The 15,764-nt window shown below is 43.8% G+C and overlaps 1 long non-coding RNA gene across 1 annotated transcript in view; it reads right to left on the bottom strand.

Moving 5' to 3' along the window:
• LOC309636003 overlaps positions 1 to 15,764 on the bottom strand; it is a 702,830-nt gene that overhangs the window by 138,588 nt on the left and 548,478 nt on the right. The window lies entirely within an intron of this gene.

Raw genomic sequence — 15,764 nt, forward strand, 5'->3', positions numbered from 1 at the left:
ACCCTAAGTGTCTAGGGGAACACAAAGATACTGTGAAACTCACACAACAATCTCAAAATAAAATAATCTAAAATTAACTTTAAATATTTAAAAAGAAATTCTAGCTTCACTGGATTCTCTAAAATTATGCATATGGGGGAAGAGTCCAGACAGAACCAAATGGCTATTTGATGTTAACCCCCCTCTGAAGTTTGGGGATGACTGTTGCAACATTGAAATGGATTCTTTCCCCCAACGTTGCTACAGACAAACTCATCAACACAGCCTTGAGACCCAGTTTCCAGCTGAGGTAGGCAACACTGAGATTCCCCTTCTTCCAAGGTCAGAAACTTGCCCAAGATGAGATGCAGCTTGACTGAATTAAACTGTTGTCAATAAGATGAAAAACACCAGATCGATTGGGGTTTTTCTTTTGGCAGCACCAACAGCCAAGCTGTCTCATCTGTATGGCTGATCCACTCAATCATGCAAAAGTAGTTGCTGACATGACCAGAAAAGAGTGATTTGTTTGGGGAAAATGGTTGGAATTGGAACGAGCTGGGATTAAGCTCAGGAGCCCCGAGGGTCCATGCTACGCCTTAGCGGCCTCGGGGATCAGGCAGCTTCCTTTCCTCTTCCTAGTGGGAAGAATAGAAGGAGAGGACACAACCAGACCAGGCTGGGTCAAGGTCTTTGGAGCCAATACATATTTCTGGCTGAATGTGGAGAGTAGTGTGCAACATGCAAACCGGCGTTGTGGAAACCAACCTGAGAGTCTAGCATCCTTCTCTCCTCATGCTCCAAGCCTGAGGACCTTTAGAGGCCAACGAGAATGAATTCTAGAGCTCTGTCCTTGGTCCGACAGCCCAAGTGGGAGCATGTGCTGTGGGGATACAGGCCAGCATCCTCCATGTGTTCCTTCTGCGAGGACCAAGTGCTTTTCTTATCTCAGTGCATTTGCCTCCCAGCCCATCCCTCCCACCTCACCATCTCTCCTCATTGAACTTCCCAGTGAATTAGCTTGTTGCTTTGACAACAGTTGGGAAGAGAGGGTGGGGGAGGGTGAAGTGGAGGACTGGAAAATACCGCATCACTCTGGGGCAGGACTGAAGCTGAGACCCAGACAGGAGCACAGCCAGGATGAGACGTTAGCTTGAGGGCTGCAAACAGCAAAGGAGGATGATTTGCCCTGAGCCCGAGGGGCTTTTCTTACTCCTTCACCTGCCTCTTACAAGCCTCTAGGACTCTGCAAATAATGGATTTATCTCGGGGGACTGAGCTGGTGTCTCGCCAAGAGAAAAGCATATTGATGGCAACAGGTTGAAGCCTCCAGTCGTGGCAAAATTTACGACAGGGGCTTATCAGCCTGAAAGAGGCAGAATGGGGGAGGCCTGGGCGGTGTCTCTCCCCTCTGGAATTTCTGCTTGATCCTTTTGCTACGTGAAAAATGAAGTGTGGTGGAGTAGTGGGGAGACCTTGCTGTGCTTGGATGATCACACAGATTTAGATATGGAGCCTGGTTTCAGAGCCTAAGAAATACCCGGGCAATACCAGTTAAAGAGTATAGAGATAAACAATAGGCAACTCCTATAAAAAGGGCAAACATCTGACTTCAAATAACATGTTTCCTTTCTGAGCTAAATTGCCTAGAGTTGAATGAGGGTCAGATTCGCATTCACTTATCTCTCCTTAGCTCAGCTCATAACTTTCCCTGTTTTCTCCCCAGGGTGTATTAAAAACAGAGCTGCTTCCCATGAATGTGATGGTTCCCATTCAGAACTCTGTCACGACTTTGTCTTTTCTCTATCATCTTGAAGGGAAAAATATCTTCCATAGTTTCAAGGTCAACTGCGAGCTATTTGGGTTTGGAAATGAAATGAAGCCCTTGGAAAGCTTATCCCTCTCTTCACTCATATTTTGCTGATGTTTAATAAGACTCAGTCATTCTCCAGCCTGGGGTCAGAGGTCAGGCAGCCATAAACCTGCACAGGGAATTTCATTAGGGCAGTTACTTTTTATTTTTCACTCTCTCTTTTTTTATGCTACAGAAGGAAAGGATTAAAAAAAAGTTGTTTGCTTTTGCTTTGTGTTTTGTTTTTGTGGCTCTTTGGAGCTAGGCTTCTGGCCTGGAGGAGCACCTGGAAATGAATGTGTAAATACCAATGACCTATATGCCTGGCACACCATCCTGCTTCTTTAATTTTCAGACTCAGCAGCTGGAGTCCCTAACTCCTCAGGGGCAGGCCTAGCCTTAACTTAAGCCTTGAGGTTGATTTTATTCCAGTCCTGACTTGGAATCCAGTGTCCCTTGCTGCTGTCTGATCATGTTCTGACCTATGCTCTCAGTCCCAAACTGGTCCTAATGGTCTGCTTTAGTCCTCTTCCTGTTTGTTCTCTCTGTAGCACAGGCCCTACTGTCCATCGCCTGTCCCTCCTTTGGTTTCCAGGCAACCACTTGTTTCCTGGTTCTCTTCGCACTTCTCCTCAAGTCTTCACAGCCTCCTTGGCAGGCTCTCCTCTGCTCTCCCCTGAAACGTTGACTTTTCCTAGGATTCTATCATTTGTCTTTTTCTCTTCTCTGGATAATCTTATTTACACCTGTGACCTTAATCACCAAGTCTAGGCCATGGGCTCCCAAACATTGCTACTAAGCTCCAGATGTATTTCCAGGACTTTCTGGCCATATCCCCTTGTATGTTCCCTGGTAGCTGAAACTTAACACATTCCAAAAGAACTCATTATCTTCCCCCTCAAAGTAGATCTTATAGTCTTGTTTTTGATTGGTGGATTACTATCCATCTAGTTCCTCAAGTAAAATATCTCAGAGTCATCCTTGACTACTTCTTTTCCCACATTCACCATGTTCAATCAGTCATATGTTCTGATGTTTTTACTGCAGAAATTTTTCTTGCATCCTGCTTCTCATTTCCATTTTCCATGTTCACTGCTGCTACTTTGGTCTAAATTCTCATCCTCCTTCACCTGTAAAAATATTATAATTCTTAAACAAGCATAAGCTCAACAAATATTAGTCGAAAAAAATGAATGAATGAATAATCTATCTAGACCCAGACAGACAACTGTTAACGTTAAATGACACACTTTATGGAAAGCATACTTGGCACAATGATCGGCACATAGTAGGAACTCAGTAAATATGATTAATTATGTGTAAGAAATATTTGAAAGCATGGACTTTGAACCCGGGCTGCCTGGGTTCCAATCCCAGTTCCACATTATACATTTCTTATGTATGTGATCTCTGTGTCTCCATTTTTTCATTTGTAAAGTGTGGATGATTACAATAGGCTATTGTGAGGATTAAATGAGTTAATTTATGTAAAGCTTTTAGGACAGTGTCTAGCCTATGGTAAATGCCCAATATGTTAGTTGTTACTATTATATTTTTATTGGGTTCCTACCTCTTGTCCTTCATAAGTCAACATGTTGGGCTTTATTAAAGGAAATGTGCATTGTATGTGGTCTCATGTATGGCATTCTAAAATTACATAGAGGAAAAATCATCACCTCATTTTCACCCAGTAAAAATCATATCTGTCTGCTATGAAATTCATAAATACTGAATCACAGTCTTTTTGTAGCATTTTATTATAGCTCTTTAGGGTGACCCACTGTCCTGGTTTGCCTGGGATTGAGGGGCTTTCCAGGATAGGAGACTTTTAGTGCTAAAACTAGATCAGTCTGGGGCAAACCAGGTCAGTTGGCCATCTTGTTCTTTATTTTGAATAGAGTTCCTTTTCTGAAGATCAGCTTCCAAATATGATTCCTCAAGTACATTTCAGAAGTGAAAACGAAATGCATAAATCAAGGTGATGGACTTGAATGTGTGGTTGGGAATATGACTGGAGAGCCCTCACATACCATCTTCTGTTCTTACCTATCAAAATGTCCATGTCCTGGGCATTGCTGGGGCACATGAAGGCCCTTTCATATTGGTGAAAAGGATGGCTTCTGGTTTCTGGCTTTGTTCTTAAACACTGCAGCTCTCTTCAGCTTAGTCTCTGTACTGAGGATCAAACTGAAAGCCTATTCCTCATCCCCCAAGCCTTGTTCTCGCCAGAAGGACTGCAGAGGCTAGGAGGCCCTGGTGGCAGCTGACCAGTTCTGAGCACAGACATTGCATTGACAGCCCAGGTTGCAGAGAATTGCATGGGGCTGTTACCCTCCACCAAGTCGTGAATGGCTTTTGCCTGCTCCACTCTGCAGGGCCCTCCTCCTGTGTCTTTAAATTCCAGTCTCTGTCTTCCCTCATTGGTACCAGATTTATATTCATAGAAAATAAAATCAATTCACATCATTTCCTCACCCAAGTCTGTTAGTTCTGGAGGTCTGTAAGAGCAGTTCCAAATCCTTGGCTCGCTCTTTCAGGCCTTTCATAACCTGGCTCCCAGCCACTCTCCAGCCCCTTCTCCTCACACTCCCTGGGTGACCTCTGCTTCAGTATCCAGCATTCACCACCATTCCTCCAAGACCACCTCGCCTTTTGGATTAGTTTGCTTGAGCTACTATAACAAAATACCGTAGACTGGGTGGCTTAAACAACAGACATTTATTTCTCACATTTCAGGAGGCTGGGAAGTCCAAGATCTAGGTGCAAGGAGACTCGTTTCCTGGTGAGAGCTCTCTTCCTGGCTTGCAGATGGGTGCCTTGTCATTGTGTCTTCACATGGTGGAGAGAGAGTGCTCTGGTATCTCTTTCTCTTCTGAGAAGGACACTAATCCCATGGGGAGAGCTCACGATCTCATCTAAACCTATAAGAGATTGCCCCCTCAGTAAAGCCTTCTTTGGCTCCCCTCTGGGTGCCTGCAGCACTTTGTCCATACCTTAGAGGAGTTGCTACTTTGTATGAGAACATGTTTACATGTCCATCTCTCCCTGGCGTCTTTGAGTGTCTTGAGGGACTGGACTTCCAGTGTCTTCTTTGAAGTCACTGTGTCTAGTACAGGTGTGGTGTACAGTCAGTTGAATGACTGAATAGCAGCAGGAACAAAGCCACAACCACTGCAACAACATTTAACCTTGATTGGGAGCATTTATTCTGTGCTGAGTGCTCTGCTAAATGCTCTACAGGCCTCATCAATCTTCATCCTCATCTCAGTCCTTTAAGGAAAGTGAATTTACTATTCGCATTTTACAAGGAAGGTAAGTGTTAATTTGGTCAGGAGCTGGAGTTCATCTTTACTCTGTCTAGGCAGCAAGAGCTTGTGAGGCTCAGACATATCATCAACTGGATTTTTTTTTTAAAGCTTTAAAATACTTAAGTATAACCTTTATCAATCTATTCTAACATGCTGGAGACTCCCATGTATTAACAATGGATGTGCTGACCACAAGTTCAGTGGAACCCCTAAGGCAACCTCCAAAAAACCCTATTATATAACATTTTCTTAACCTGATGTCTCTTTTTGTTTGTATCTGAAAGTTATAAAACTGTTTTTCTTTTACAAGATTCTCAGGGTGTTTTAACAGAGCCACATTGGCCTTGCCCTAATAAGTATGAATCAGGCTTAAGTGCCATTCGAGGCTGTGTCTCCTACTTGTTTCCCAGGCAATTTCCACGTTAGGTTTAGCAGATGCCTCTGCTTTGTGCTGCACGCCTGTTTTGGTGCACAATTTGAAGTGAGAAAATCACTTAGTGAAAAATCAAGCCAGCCAACAAAATCAGGCTCAGAAAATTTCTATTAGAGGGACAGATTTGATGATGGTTGCCTCGTTCTAGATAACTATAAAGATAATATAAAGAACTATAATTTCTCGAGAACCTCCTGCGTTTCAGCATTCACACTGCCATAATCCTCACAATAGTCCTATAAAGTCAGTGGACTTTCCCCATCCTAGAGAGGAAGAAACTGAGCGTCAGAAAGTTGCGTAACTTGCTCAAGTGAGAGGACTTGGGAACTGAACTAAGGTTAGTCTTATATCAAGTCCCACGCTCTTCACCATGAGCTACATAACCAGACACCAGTGAGCTACGCAGTGTAGCTACACAGCTGGACAGTGCCAACAGCACCGTGTCTGCAGGCATCCAACACTCTAATCCAGTTTGTAAAATCACCAGTCCGTGTTCCCCTAATGTGACCCAGTGCACATTCCTGGTCTCTGTATTTCTAAGGAGGGTTTCATATCCTGTGTTACCAGGGTGGGCCTGTCCTGGAAGTAAGACTTGCTCACTCTTCTGTAGGGTTGGAGATTCTTTTGGACATTTTCCCTGGGCAGAGGCAGTGTGCGGCCAGGGTAAGGACATAGTGGGTGACAGCTGGCATAGTAGCTTGATAGCAAGGACACTGACTGATCTGCTTAGTGGGACATATTTAAACCTGTCCCTGACCTTTCCCCAGGCACTCTGCCTCCATCTTATCTTGTTTCTACTTCTGGTGCGAAGGATCTAGACCAATTTAATGATGAATAATGACAAAACCCAAGAAATGTTCTTATTAAGTCTTATTTTTATCTCGAAAATGGGGAATATGTGGGCAGGAAGAAGCTCTAGGCGAATCCCATATAAAGACCCGGGTGGCCCTCCTCACTCGTTCACACACAGAAAATCTTGGTGGAAAGAGTTTACAAAGCTGGAGTGAACTTGAAGATACATAATTCTCTAAGCTGTAAAATTTACTCTGCTAGAATCAGTCTAATCCCTTGAACCAAAGAGCAAACGTTTTGCCAGATGTGGTTTTCCATTGTCATTTCAACCTTCAAGTGGGAAAACAATTGTTTATAAATTTTAATATCGAGAAGCTATGTCTCTATAAGCCAAAAGGAAGTACAGGTCAGAACAATTAACTGGACAATTCAGTCTCCAAACCTGTATCTTTACTGCCTAGAGTGTCTAGGCATAACTACATTTATCCTGGTTTTACTTTTGTAGTTTATCAGTGTCCAGAAATTTGGTTTAGTTCAGAATTTTATTTACTTGCTTTTTGAAGCTGGCCTTGAATTAGCTCTTCCTTCATTTTTTTTTTTTTTCTCTCCCATTGGTGTGTTCTCCACAGCTGGAATCAGGGGCTGGAGAGTGTTGAAATGCTGGAGCCATCCATCGTGGGTTTCCAGGATGGCTCTGGCCGTGGGAGCACAGTGACCCTGGGAGGCTGAGATGGACTCAGTTCTCCTGACATAACGTGGCTGGAGGAGCCCCAGCCCTGGAATTTTATCATGTTCCTTCACGCTGGGGGTTCAGCCAACCCATGGGAAATTAGACTTGGGCGGGGCCACCTGGCAACAAATCCAAACTGAAATAGGAATTGGCTCTTTAAGGTCGACTGTGGAAATGTACGTGGGCCCATAGCCCAGATGCCTAAAGGACATTGGGAAGGGTGGAAGTGGAATCAAGAAGACTTTTAGCCACACACTGAAAACAACCCTTATTCAACTGGCAGTTCGTTATGCGCACTGAGGCTGGACTATGGGAAGGACCACTGAATGCCTTCTCAGGCCCATAAATAATGTCAGAGGCACAGCATGTCCAGGAGGCTATTTTGAAAGCTGTTTTAGATTTTTTTGCTTGATTGATAGACATATTCATTTTCTTTTCTTTACTTGTCTTCTTTTTTTTAACATCTTTTTGTATTTATTTTTTATTTATTTATTTTGGCTGTGTTGGGTCTTCGTTGCTGCACGCAGGCTTTCTCTGGTTGGGGTGAGCTGGGGCTATTCTTCATTGCAGTGCGCAGCTTCTCATTGCGGTGGCTTCTTCTTGCTGAGGAGCGCGGGCTCTAGGTGCACGGTCTCGGTAGTTGTGGCGCATGAGCTTAGTTGCTCCGCGGCATGTGGGATCTTCCCGGGCCAGGGCTTGAACCCGTGTCCCTGCATTGGCAGGCGGATTCTTAACCACTGCGCCACCAGGGAAGCCCTAACATCTTTATTGGAGTATAATTGCTTTACAATGGTGTGTTAGTTTCTGCTTTATAACAAAGTGAATCAGCTATACATATACATATATCCCCATATCCCCTCCCTCTTGCATCTCCTTCCCACCCTCCCTATCCCACCCCTCTAGGTGGTCACAAAGCTCCGAGCTGATCTCCCTGTGCTATGCAGCTGCTTCCCACTAGCTATCTATTTTACATTTGGTAGTGTGTATATGTCCATGCCACTCTCTCGCTTCGTCCCAGCTTACCCTTCCCTCTCCCCGTGTCCTCAAGTCCACTCTCTATGGCTGTGTCTTTATTCCTGTCCTGCCCCTAGGTTCTTCAGAACCTTTTTTTTTTTTTTTTAAGATTCCATATATATGTGTTAGCATATGGTATTTGTTTTCCTCTTTCTGACTTACTTCACTCTGTATGACAGACTCTAGGTCCATCCACCTCACTACAAATAATTTCATTTCTTTTTATGGCTGAGTAATATTCCATTGTATATATGTGCCACATCTTCTTTATCGGAATGGTGGCCTTTTGATGAGGCAAAGTAGCTAGCTTTGAGTGTGCTTGTAGGATGTATCAGTCATTGATTACTTACCTCTTCTAATAGCTCAGACACTCCCGGAAGTGAGGCCTCTTAAGCCCAAGAAAAGGCTGGAGCTAGAAAGGGAATGCTGGGATCATCTATTGCAGTGGTTCTCAACTTGGTCCCATATTGGAATCACATGGGGATATTATAGAAATACTGGTGCCTGGGCCCCATTCCAGACCAATGAAATCAGAACGTCTGGGGGAGCCACCCTGACATGGATATGTTTTAACACCTTCCTAAGCGTTCTGCTGTACAGCCGAGGGTGAGAAACACTGAGCTAGATGAATTTTACATATGAAGAACTCGAGGCCCAGAGAGATGGAATATCTTGCCCGAATCATGTAGCTAGTGTCAAAACCAGATTCTTATTTAGCCCTCTTATGTCACATTAAGTTGCTCCTCTTTATTGTAGTTTCACCATAAATTAAAAGCACACTTCAAAATGTAAGTTTTCAAAATGTAAAGTACCTTTAAGAAATGGATTTCATTTTAAAGCAAAGAATAATTGAATCACCAATGCACTGACGCTTTTCTATGTGATCTCTTGACAGTTGTGACTATTCATTGTATTTGGAGCCAGTGAGTCAAACGCTGGCTCCTTGACTGCTTCTCCATTGTGGGCCCAGAACGCTGGCCTTCTGTTTCTCCTCCGGAAATCTTGCAACTCCTTTGATTCCCTTTGTTAATAGAAAACGCTCTCCACAGACCTCTAGCTGGTGATACATATCTACCTGAGAAACATTTTCCATAGAACTCACTTCATTTGGGGACCATGCATCCAGGAGAGCTATCATTTCTGGCCAAAGGCACATCCAGACACATGTGCCATCGTTACCATACAAGACATCTGGTTACCAACTAAATGACTGCACTGGGCGTTAGTAGCCAGCCCTGGGAACGTACTATTTTTTTGTCCAGCCCACCATATTTACCACATTGCAATGAAAATTCATAACCAGGCTTACCAACGATACCCTTTAATCACATTTCATAGATAAGACTTCATGGTGTTCTGGTCTCTAGACGAAAAATTTGAATTTCTTCTTGTGTTAAAAAATGGAACAATCTATGATGTAAATTTCAAGGCATTTGGAGGAATTGCCTTATCTAGACTAGTCCTCTCCAACCGTGGCCGCATCAGACACCCCTGGGGATTTTTAAAAAATAGTGTCATTTGGGCCCCACCCCAGAGACTCTGATATAATTAGTCTGCACTGGGGCCAAAGCATAAACATTTTCAAATGAAGCTCAGCTGGGGCTCATGTACAGCTTGGGTTGAGAACCACCGCACCTGATTATAAAAGAGGGCTCTGAGCTCTGAATTTTTCTCTGTGGCCTTAGAGCTATAGCAGTCTCGTCTCATTTTATTTATACAACAAATTTATGTTTAAGAGGGAAGATGATTTTGAACTACTTTCCCTAGGTATCTTTTCCTCTAATAGTCCATATACTTTTTTCTTCACCTTTACAACCTCATTATGGCTAACGCAGAGATTTATCACCCCTGGGAAGGAGAAGGTGAGTACTGCCAGGAACGGTGATTTGCAACCCTAGATGCCCTTTAGAACTACCTGGGAAGCTTTAAAAAATTGCTGGTGCCTGGGATCCACTCCAAACTAGTTAAATCAGAATTTTGGGGGATGGGCCCAGGGAATACTGTAAAAGTATGTGAGGCATAATAGTTTTTTGTTACGCAGCTAAGGTTGAGAATGATGGCTCCAGTAAGAAATGCATGACGTGTCAACTGAAAATGAGATTCTTATTTCTTAGAATCTTGCATATTCTAACCTAAACTTTTGAAATCCAGGGGAAAGTGTCTACTTACCTGTAATTGGAAGAGATGGAGGTTAGTTTTATTATTGATGATATGATTTAACCAATAAATATTTATTGAACAACTACTCTGTGCAAGGAAACTGTGATTACAAACACCCCCTCCCCTCACCTGGGACCTTTTTGTTTGTTTACTTAGGGTCAGAAAGGAGTTGAGGGTGGATGTATGTGTCTGGGTCCCAGCATGAGAGAGACGGCACACTCAGACTGGATAACTGAGTAGGATTTCATAAAGGGACTCTTTATCATGATATGGGCAGGGTTTAGGGAAAGCAACCAGAAAAGGTGCAGTCTCCTTGGGCTGGCTGGTAACAGTGGAAGCTGTCATCCTTCCCAGGCCTGCAGGGGCTGGTCAGACGAGCTGTAACTGGGAGGGCTGCCTGACAAAGGCAGTGAACTTTTCAAGAGCAGCAAGTCTCATAGGAACCCTTTCCATATGAGATAATTCTAGTTGAATTCCTGTCTCACGTAGCCAATAGTTCTAAGTAATATAGAAACTGGTACTGGGAGTCTACATTTTGAGACTGGATCCATGGAGTAGGAAGTGATGTGGTACACCTACTCCTGGCTTGCAAAGCTGGTAATCCAGTAGTTTAACAATGACTGCCTCAGTCTCTTGGGATTCAGCCTGCTAGGCTCACCAGGGCTCGAGCTTCTAGCAGCGGCATAGGAAATGTTGACATCATTCATTCATTCATACATTTATTCATTCTATTAAATCAAGAAATACTAAGTGGCTGTCAAGTGCCAGGCACTGTTCCAGGCACTATTAGAGGCTGGCTTCTTACAACAGGGTCTAGAGCAGCAACGGAGAAGCAGCAAAGGATCCTGTGTTTGAGTCAGCTGGTCCCAAACACAATAACCATGCATGCCTGTCAGGAGATCACAGAGAGGAGCATGGGTGTATTTGTGATTAGATCACCACCTTGAATCCATTTCTTAAAGGTACTTTGTAAACTTACTTTTTTTTTTTTTTTTTAGCATTTACAAAATAGTTATTTATTCATTTGCTTATTTTGGCTGTGCCGTGTCTTCTTTGCCGCATGCTGACTTCTTTGTTCTGGCATGCGGACTCTTAGTTGTGGCATGCATGCGGGATCTAGTTCCCCAGCCAGGGATTGAACCCGAGCCCCCTGCATTGGGAGCGTGGCGTCTTACCCACTGGACCACCAGGGAAGTCCCTAAACTAACATTTTGAATTATGTTTTTCATTTATGGTAAAACCACAATAAAGAGAAGGAACTTCATGCGTGGGGTAACAGTGCTAAATAAGAATTTAGTTTTGACGTTAACTAGCCACAGAGCACCTGACGTTATTTTGGAAATTTCTTTTTTTATTTTCCTAGATGTAGAGATGTGACTTGGGCACCGTCAGGGGAAAGACACCACTGCAGAAATTTAGGAGAGGAAAAAGGCCTCTCCTTGCAGCCAGGGATGGTCTCCAGAATAAGGAAAAGATCTTAATTCATTCAAATATACATTTATTGGATGCCTATCATGTACAGACGCAGGGATAGGTGGCAGGGATCCCAAAATAATGCCAGAATCCTTGTCCTTACGGAGACTGGAATTTCATGGAGATTCAAGTGAGGACAGAGAGGTAAAGAAATAGTGACACCATTTACATGGAGGTTGCGGAGTCATCCTTTTGGAATCTCTTGAAAGTGGCTCAGTTGTTTTAAAGAGAAGGAATTGACTACCTGCCAAGTTCTAGCCTGAGCATTTGTGATTGTGTGCTATTTGTGCGTGTGTGCACATCCATGCATGCTTGCACACTCATTCTTCATATAGAAAGAATTCTCTCCTGAGATTAGTTGGGGAGGAAGGAGGGAGAACCGCTAGCTTTTTTCCTAACGTTTTCCTGGTGAAACATAAACAGAAATCCAAGACAGCACAGCCTGTGAAGGAAGGAAAATTCATCAGATCTAAACTATCTGCTCTCTTCTGGCTTAAAGCTGACATCAACAGGATGTGGGGTTTCAGGACGAGTCCTAGAGTCCAGTGAGATGAATTAAACTTCACGACTCCTTGCAACAGGGACCTCTTTTTATGTGAGTTTCCCAACGTCCTTTGGGGGAGCCTGGAAACATATGGGTTCAGCATCTGGGGTTTCTTGTTAGGTTGGCCTTGCTTTGCTAACATCCAGGACTTTTGCCGAAATCTTTGAAGGCCGAAAGTTAACCAAAATCCCAGGGGGAGGCAAGTGTCAGAGAACATTCGGAAGCCTAAGAGGTTGTTCCTCTCTGTCTCTGTCATAATGAACATGCTTTCAGTCCTGACTTTTGCTAAGTGACCTTTAGCTGAGATGTCAGGGTCTGTTGTTCTTATGTTTGGCAGCCATGGAGCTTCATTCTGAACAGAGCAGCAGTTACAGTTTCAAGCGGTAGGTTAGTTGGCGGAAGCTAGTTTTTATGAGGGGGGAACAGTATCATGGGGGTGCAGATGCCCCAGTAGCAGGTGTCTTATTGTGCAACCTCATTGGGAACCAGAGAGTGAGTTAGGTCCCAGAGGGAGGAGCAGGGGAGAGGGACTGAGGTCCCTCATTTGTTTAGGGACATTGCAGAGTTGCCTTTTGAGCAGATATTTGAAAGACATTGGAAAGGAGTAGGGATAGACCCCTTTATAACCTGGAGGTTTGGTATTATACCATTTCCTACATACACAAGGGTATCTCATGACTGTGGGTGGATACCCCCTAAATACCGCAAGCTTTCTTTCTGAGTGTACCCACAGCAACTTTGGGGTGTTAAAGTGGCCCCAGAGGCAAGGGGAGATGAACAGTGACCACCGCTTTCAAGGTAATCCTGGCATCTCTAACCCTCCCGTTGTCAAGCCTCTAAACTTGTTCTGTTTCTGACGTGTGTCCTGAACTTCAGGTGACCTATATTTAGATTATGTAAAAAATGTTAGAAAGCAAATGGCCTTTTTGCGCTAAGGTCAGAGTTCAGTCCTGCTTGATAATGGTGCTTTGATCTCCAGGACCCTGCCTGTCCAGGTCTATGGTGTCTGTCAACTAACTTCGCCCTGCACTTGACCTTTTGCTTGCCTGGACCTGTGGTTACTGCCAAGATTCTGATCTCTCAGTATGTCACCTCTGGCAAAAAAAAAAAAAAAAAAAAATCCCCAATCCTGAGATTCAGATATTCCAGATTCTGTTCTGTCCTCTTACAAAGGTATTTAATATGAAGGCCTTTTAAAATTAAACAAACAAACAAAAAAACAGAGGACAAAGAAGTGCTTTTAAGAGGAAATTTCAAACAAATTATAGGATCAATGATGCAGGGCTCAGTAAGAGAAGTTTGTTTGTCTAGAGTCTTATAGAAGACACTTGGAATCACAAATGAATTCTAATAGATGAGGGTGAAACAGAGATTATTTGCTGCAGCTCCCTGTTTTGGGGCAGGTGACCCTCCAGCGATCAAAGACAGATGTTTATCTCCTGTCCTCTTGAGAATTTCTGAGTGCGCTTTCCTTTGATTTGCTCATTTTGATATTTTATCACCCTGGCAGCCAAAAAGTGCTTCCTCATGTCCAGCTGGAATCTCTGCTACTTAATTTAAAAACCTATTTTTCATCCCTTGTCAATTTGGGTTATTTTTTATGGATCCCTTCCAGATGTGCACATGGTTTTCACAATGTGGTAAACCCACTTGGACGCGATACTCTCCTAAGGGTGTGACTCTCCCCAGGATGTTGGAACCACTGGACTAGGAATCAGGAAGACCCTAGTCTCCTGCCTGCCAAGAACCCACGGTTTGACCTTGGACAAGTCATTTTCCCTGACTGGGCCTCATGTTCCTCATTTTAAAGTAAGGGGATCAGACCACACGATTTCTAGGATTTCTTCCAGCTCTGACGGTTGTGTTCAATAATTTTGCTAAAAAAATATCATGTATCAAGCAATGAATCTGTGCTTAGCGTGTAATAGATACACAGTAAATATTTGTCAAACAGAATTAAATCATAGGGGTTTCCAGTGAAGGTTTCTCTTAGCAGTCACTAAACGTTTTATTCACCTGGATGCCCTGTCTCTCCCAGGAGGGATCTATCTCTTTTGTAAAAGTAAGAACCAGAGCAGCTTTCTTCATAAAGTGTTGCAGGGACCTGGCATAGGAATAGTCAGTATTCTCAGGCTCCACAGACAACCAGGCCCAACCTGTTTCTAGTCACTTCTTTGCTGTCATAGCCAATCTATTAAAACGCCTCTGTGATTCCAGAAAGAAAGGAAGTGTCCATGAGGAAGAGGTTATAAATACATCCAATTATAAATATATCCCATTAAAAATAGATATCAGCAAGGAGCTCCAGACACAGTTGGGCTCAGTAAACTGAGCTGAGGGAGAAAAAGTAGCCTATTATCCAGAAAGCAATCATACTTTCTTAAATGATTCCTTAGTAATATCTTTGGGGTTGCATATGGCTCTTAATTAGCTACTACATAGCATAGGGTGGTCAGAGAGGGATTCGGCTTGGAAAGTCCAGTAAAAGTAGAATTAGGACTTAATAAATATTTTTCTTCTCTATGTCACAGGACTTACACAGGAACCCCAGTGAAGCATTAGGGGTGACTGTGTTCCTGGAAGGACCAAGATGACTTTTGAAAGAGAGAATGCGGTTCATGCCTGGTCTTTAAATGCTCCAAGGGAACCCCGTGTGGGTGTGGTAGAAGGAGCCCTGGACCTGGAATCAGAGGGCCTGGGCTTCCCACCTGGGCCCAGCATGTCCTAACTGGGTTACCTTGGAGAAACCAATGAACTTCTGAGGCTCAGGTTTGCATTATTAAGTGAGGTAATAGATGAGAAAGCATCTGGTATGTGGGAAAAATTCAAACTTTTTTTCTTGTAATGACTGTCTGGGGTCAGGACTGATATAGCAACAAAGCAGCAATGACACAGGGCATGTGCTGCAGCTGAGAACCTCCCAGGCCACCTCATTTGGACCATGTGATGAGGGCCTTTCCTCGCTGTATTAGTTTGCTGGGGCTGCCATGACAAAACATCACAGACCGGGTGGCCCAAACAGCAGAAACCTATTTTCTCACAGTTCTGGAGGTTGCAAGTCCAAGATGAAGGTGCTGGCAGGGTTGGTTTTCCTCTGAGGCCTCTGCACTTGGCTTGCACATGGCTGCCCTCTTGCTGCCTCTTCATGTGGTCCTCTCCCTGGGCACGTGCACCCCTGGTGTCTCTCTGTGGGTCCTAATCTCCTCTTCCTATAAGGACCTAGGTCAGATTAGATTAGAGCCCACCCCAACAGGCTCGTTTTAACGTATTCATCTCTTTAAAGGCCCTGTCTCCACAGTCACCTTCTGAGGTACTGGGGTTAGGACTTCAACGTAGGAATTTGGCAGGAAGGGAGGCAAAATTCAGTCTACAACGCCCAGGAACTCACTGAGTCTGCATGAGGAGCTCAAGTCACATGGCCACGTGGGTCTTTGCAATCTAGCTCCCCAATGAGATTCTATGCTCAAGATCAATCCTCC

Source organism: Balaenoptera borealis (assembly GCF_965194805.1).
Source record: "Balaenoptera borealis genome assembly, chromosome: 1".
NCBI lineage: Eukaryota > Metazoa > Chordata > Mammalia > Artiodactyla > Balaenopteridae > Balaenoptera > Balaenoptera borealis.